The following is a 6342-nucleotide window of genomic DNA, read 5'->3' on the forward strand; positions in this document are numbered from 1 at the left end:
AGATCCCATCAGGCCCTGAGGACTTATCCACCTTAATATTTTTCAAGATACCCAACACCTCATCTTTTTGGATCCCAAAGTGTCCCAGGCTATCTACACACCCTTCCCCAGACTCAACATCCACCAATTCCTTCTCTTTGGTGAATACTGATGCAAAGTATTCATTTAGTACCTACCTCGCCCATTTTCTCTGGCTCAACACATAAATTCTCTCCCCTGTCCTTCAGTGGGCCAACCCTTTCCCTGGCTACCCTCTTGCTTTTTATGTAGGTGTAATAAGCCTTGGGATTTTCCTTAACCCTATTTGCCAATTACTTTTCGTGACCCCTTTAAGCCCTCCTGACTCCTTGCTTAAGTTCCTTCCTACTTTCCTTATATTCCACACAGGCTTCCTCTGTTCCCAGCCTTCTAGCCCTGACAAATGCCTCCTTTTCCTTTTTGACGCAGCCTACAATATCTCTCGTTATCCAAGGTTCCTAAATGACCCTCTTATGGACTGACCTCATTAACACTACACCCTGTATGCTTCATCCGATGCCAGTGCTTATGTAGTTACATTGTATATGTTGTGTTGCCCTATTATGTATTTTCTTTTATTCCCTTTTCTTCACATGTACTTAATGATCTGTTGAGCTGCTCGCAGAAAAATACTTTTCGCTGTACCTCGGTACACGTGACAATAAACAAATCCAATCCAATTTATCCTTCTTCCTCACAGGAACATGCCGGTCCTGAATTCCTTTCAACTGACATTTGAAAGCCTCCCACATGTCAGATGTTGATTTACCCTCAAACATCTGCCCCCAATCTAGGTTCTTCAGTTTCCGTAATATTGTTATAATTAGCGTTCCCCCAATTTAGCACATTCACCCGAGGACCACTCTTACCCTTGTCCACCAGCACTTTAAAACTTACTGAATTGTGGTCACTGTTCCCAAAATGCTCGCCTACTGAAACTTCTACCACCTGGCCGGGCTCATTCCCCAAACCAGGTCCAGTACAGCCCCTTCCCTAGTTGGACCACCTACATATTGTTTTAAGAAGCCCTCCTGGATGCTCCTTACAAACTCTGCCACGTCCAAGCCCCTAGCACTAAGTGAGTCCCAGTCAATATTGGGGAAGTTAAAGTCTCCCATCACAAAAACCCTGTTGCTTTTACTCCTTTCCAAAATCTGTCTACCTATCTGTTCCTCTATCTCCTGCTGGCTGTTGGGTGGCCTGTAGTAAACCCCCAAAATTGTGACTGCACCCTTCTTATTCCTGATCTCTACCCATATAGCCTCGCTGCCCTCTGCGGTGTCCTCCCACAGTACAGTTGTGATAGTTTCCCTCAGCAGTAGCACAACTCCACCCCTTTTACATCCCCCTCTATCCCGCCTGAAACATCTAAATCCTGGAATGTTTAGCTGCCAATCCTGTCCTTCCCTCAACCAGGTCTCTGTAATGGCAACAACATCATAGTTCCAAGTACTAATCCAAGCTCGAAGTTCATCTGCCTTACCTGTTATACTTCTTGCATTAAAACATATGTACTTCAGGCCACCAGTCCCGCTGTTTTCAGCAACATTTCCCTATCTGTTCTTCCTCATAGCCGTACTGGCCCTATTTCCTAGTTCTCCCTCCCTTCAAAATGAAAACACCTTCTGACCTATTACTCCAGTTCCCACCCCCCTGCCATACTAGTTTAAACCCTCCTGTGTGACACTAGTGATGGACACTTTCTACTGGATACTTTTTCAGGACCTAACATCCACAGGATCCTTCTGAGTAACTGGCCTCTCAGCCTTCCCCTGGCCATTAACGACAGGTCCTTGCTACTCCATGGAAGCCGGACAGGCTCTGTCGGGAGGAGCTCTCAACTTTTCCCAAAACATTTCCCAAACTTTTCTGAGGCGTCAAGAGTTGGCATCAAGAACTGAGAGTCTGGGTTCAGGATTGCCCACAATGAGTCCTGGGTAAAGCTGCTCTCCTGCTCCCACTTTGTTGCAGGTCTATGTTGGTTCGTCAGATACCCGGGTGAGTTTCCATTTCTCACACCAAAAGGGTTACACTGCTAATCAATGGCAGTCTCGCAATGTGATTCCAGCCCTACCAGAAACCGAGGCTCCAAGAGCCCAAGGCCATTCCATCTAGATTGGATTATAGCCCAGGTTCCAATGGTCAGCAGTCAACACCTGACTCATTGCACAACACAACTCTCCACCTTCTGCACTTCAAAAACTCAGCTGACTGAACAGATTTAAATCCCCAAAATTGCATTTTTAAAAAGTGAAGGAGAAAATCAATTCTCACTCTTCCAGTGTTGATAAATTCCACTCTTTAAAATAACATCTTCACTATTTAACTGGGCCTCACTCTCATTAACCAGAACCCTCACAAGCTTGAAGGCCTCCCCCCCCCCCCCCCCAAAAAGACCTCTCCCTCTCAAAATCTCTCCACCAAAACCAGCAGCTGAACCTGGGACAAGTCACTATTCCTGGACAAGACATGGACACTGGCTTGAAGCTCTCCCACTGACTTCAAGAGCTACCTCCAGTGCCGGGGGTCTCTCACACCATTGTTAGTGGTCATCAGCCCACCCTCACCTTTTTCTTTGAGTTTCCAACTTATTACTTCTCTGGCTCTCATTCAAAGCCATCTTCCTGTCCCCTGCCACCAACTCACCCCTGACCTTCTAGCACTGGGTCATGGAAGCTGCTGCTTGGGCAATGGCATTCAGCAGAAGACAAATCACTGTGAGAGCTGGCAAAACGATCAAAAGATCATGTTCACTTGCCTTACCCGAAGGAAAAAATGTGTTTTTGAATGTGAAAAATGCTGAGATTTCAAAACTCTATCTCGAATGAGGCCTCATTTTATTTAGAAATTGCACCTCTTGAGGTAAGTTCACAAGAGTTGGCATGCCTGGTGAGTGGCCATCTCCTCAGGTACTGTGTGGCCCTATTTTCAAAGCTGCTATTATCCTTCCCCCTGCCCCTCCCTGACCTCCTTAAAAAGCCCACCCTCATCCAATCCTTCCATACTATCCTTCCATTTCAACCTTGCCTTCCTCTCCAGTCTTTGAACATTTAATTGCCTTCCAAGACTGTACCTATTTTCGCACAGTCCATGTGTGTATCCCTTCAATCAGGTTTCCATTTCTGCCATAACAAAATAGGGCTCTAACAAAATTCACAAATGGCATACTAGCACAGATGGTGATGCATTACCCCTACTTGATGCATTTCCAGTCTTTGGCATGGTTGATCATACATTCCTCTTTCAACTTCTGACCTCTGATGTTCAGCTCAGAGGGATCCCGCCCTTGATTCCATTCTTACCTGTCCAATCCAAAGCATCTTCACCAAAGCTTCTCTTTCCATCACATAGTTTGACCTCCTTGAGGTTTCTCCAGACCAATCATTCACCCTCCCTCTCTTCCTCACTTGCTTGCTTCCCTTTGGCAATATAATTAGCAGATACGGTTCAGGTACATCCATACATGTGCTTGCAATACTCAGCACTAGGGACAGCTCAACCAATTTGTATTGTCGGATTGGTTGTGAGATATCCAGGGGGATATCACAGTTAAAATCCCTGGTGGGGATAACTAACCAGGTGCCACTGAGAGCTAACCAACTGGGATATTTATGACAGGCAAACAGGACAGCCACCCAAAGACAGCAGGGGGTCCTTTTAACATATTTATGTCAGTTCCTGATTATATCATCAGAATCTAGTTGCAATTTTTACCAATAGGCTTGAGCAGGAAATGGTATTAGGTTCCTGCCAGGCTACACGGCAAGGAACTGGATTGAGACCTGGAGGCCTTCAAGAGGTAAGTTTGATTATTTTGTTAATTTTCTTTTTGGCAGGCCATTTTCCCATGTCCCCATTTTCTGGGAACAGACCCTGGATTTGGTACTGCATCCCTGGGCAAACAAGACTGGAAGAGTCCTGCTCCAGGACACTCAGAGCCGTATTCGTTACTCCGCTGAAATGTCAAACTTCATCACATCTCCAAACTTCTTGTCCAATCAGCATGTGGCATTCACTTTTCAGGTGGATGCTGTTCCTGCATTGGCTGCTGCTGGCGGTACATGAGACAAGTAGATTCATCACCATCATCAACGATTTATTTATGTAAAAATTAACTTGTGTAGGGGACTGAGCCAAATAAAGGTAAGTTTTACAATCAATCATTCCAACTAAAATAATACCAAAAAATGATAAAACAGATAGAATTGCACATTGATCATCAGATTATGTCCCTTGCATTATCGGGCTGCAAAGTTTAAGTCATACAGAGCTTGTTCAATGTGCGGATGTGATACACCATTCGGCAATTCTTCAGTCTTGTTGTTTTACATCTTAATCCAGTTAGCTGTTTTGAATTCTGTAGCTGGTAGCCACTGTGAAATCTGCCAGCAGGTAACAAGCAATAAAGGTTGAAGTTCAGCAGTAAACTCGCAAAAGAACAGCAGAGTTGTTCACATCTGTTCTCAAATGTCTCTGGACCGCAATCGCGCAAGACATCTGCGTTACTTTGGTAATTAGGGACAAGAATAATTTTGCAAGCCTGATTTTTGAATATTTTCAATGGCTTCACATTGTTGCTTTGTCATTCTGCTCGACCACACAGGTGAGGTTTCATCCTATAAAGAGGCAACTGTTTCAGCCACTGGTGATTGGCGGGACGGTGGCTCCTTTAATATGAACGTGACAAAAAATCAGAGGCAAAGCCGAGGGCTTGGTGAGAGCTGATGGGTGAGTTAAGTTACTTTACCTCGGAGATCATCAATGATGCAAAGGTCAGATCAAGTTGTATTTTTCTTAATGAATAAGCTCTGAATTCTCCCATCACCAAGGCATTTCTGAAACCATTTGAAACAGAGGATGAGATTTTCCCTGATCCTGAAAAGACCAACGTCGGGCAGGAAAAGCGGCACGGAAGGCGCAGACGGTAACGACTGCTTTCTCCGCCATATAGTCAGAAAAAATTAGCATGTCCCACGATGTATCACTGGCAGGGCAGCCTCTGATTCACCCACCCTACCAACAATTTAGAAATGTAAGGATCAGCGCACTATTTTTTAAAGTTGCCGGTGCACAGTGGCCAAAACAATTAACCCTGGAACCACCACCCGGCACCCATCCGGACACTCCTACAGCACTGCCTGGGCACTACACCTAGCACTGCCCTGGCCATGACCTCCTGGCATTGCCAATGCACACGATTTGAGCCCAGGCAGTGAATGGGGTGCATAGGCAGTGCCATGGAGGTGCCTGGGCAGTAAGTGGGCATTACCCTCCCATCACTGACAGGAAGTGGGACAATCACGCCATGTGTTTGTGCCGCCGTAAAACATAACTTTGCACTTATCGTAATATTTTCCGCCCCCATCGCCAAACCCGCCCCATTCAAACAAGAATGAAAAATCCCATCCAGACAAATTTTCACATTGTCGCAGGTGAAAATTTTCAGTTTGGTTGAAATGGATAAAAAATTATATAGTCAGGGATGAATATGAATGGTATTGCACCATTAATGACATAAATGAGGAAGAATTTCTGAATAGACAGTGGGTATAAAAAACTGAAATTCCTTAACTGTTATTTAAGGAATGCTTGTTGGTGAATTGGACATTCTGAATTCTCCCTGTGTTCCCGAACAGGCGCCAGAATGTGGCGACTAGGGGCTTTTCACAGTAACTTCATTGCAGTGTTAATGTAAGCCTACTTGTGACAATAATAAAGATTATTATTATTAAGATGGGAATTAAACTTGGGACCCTGGCGCTGTGAAGCGGCAATGCTAACCACTGTGCTACTGTCTCACATCCACAGTAATATATGAAGATCCGTTTTGCATTTTGTAGTCTGTGCGTCCAGCCATCAAAATATAAGTTGCTAAAAATTCTCCCTGCTACACTGTGCAATCTATAGTTTCCATTCTGGCACCTCTGCTCTGCTCCCATCCCTCGTGTCCCTGGATTTGGTTAAGAAAATATGGTTGCCCTACTTACGAGGCCAGGAAGAGTAGAAGAGTCAAAATATCCTGTTTATTTTCCTGCAGTAGGTGAGTTTTTAACTGACATCAAAAGCACGGCAGCCGAGAAATAGTCACCTCTTAAATTCAGAGGAAAGCCACAATTTCTCCACTTAAAACATTGGGAAATAAAGCAAACTTCTTTGGCCCACACTTCAAGCTCCATAGTTTTCCAACAACAAGAACTTGTATTTAAATAGTGCCTTTAACTTAATTAAACATCCTAAGTTGCTTTACTGTGTGTTGCAGGGCAGATTTGAACTAAGTTACACAAGGTGAAATAAGGCCACATGATCAAAGACTTATTCAAAGAG

At 44.5% G+C, this 6342-nt stretch overlaps 1 long non-coding RNA gene across 2 annotated transcripts; it reads left to right on the top strand.

Annotated features, from left to right (window-relative positions):
• The first annotated feature begins 3744 nt into the window (after positions 1-3744).
• Positions 3745-6342, top strand: LOC140385203 (uncharacterized). 2 transcript variants are annotated; one of them, XR_011933310.1, is made up of 5 exons: positions 3745-3817; positions 4042-4161; positions 4622-4746; positions 4848-4942; positions 6278-6342. It is a non-coding gene; the product is annotated as an uncharacterized lncRNA (long non-coding RNA). The 2 variants fall into 2 exon arrangements; XR_011933311.1 differs by lacking the exon at positions 4848-4942 and having other exon boundaries at positions 3749-3817.

Source organism: Scyliorhinus torazame, chromosome 11, assembly GCF_047496885.1.
Source record: "Scyliorhinus torazame isolate Kashiwa2021f chromosome 11, sScyTor2.1, whole genome shotgun sequence".
Taxonomy (NCBI): Eukaryota; Metazoa; Chordata; class Chondrichthyes; order Carcharhiniformes; family Scyliorhinidae; genus Scyliorhinus; species Scyliorhinus torazame.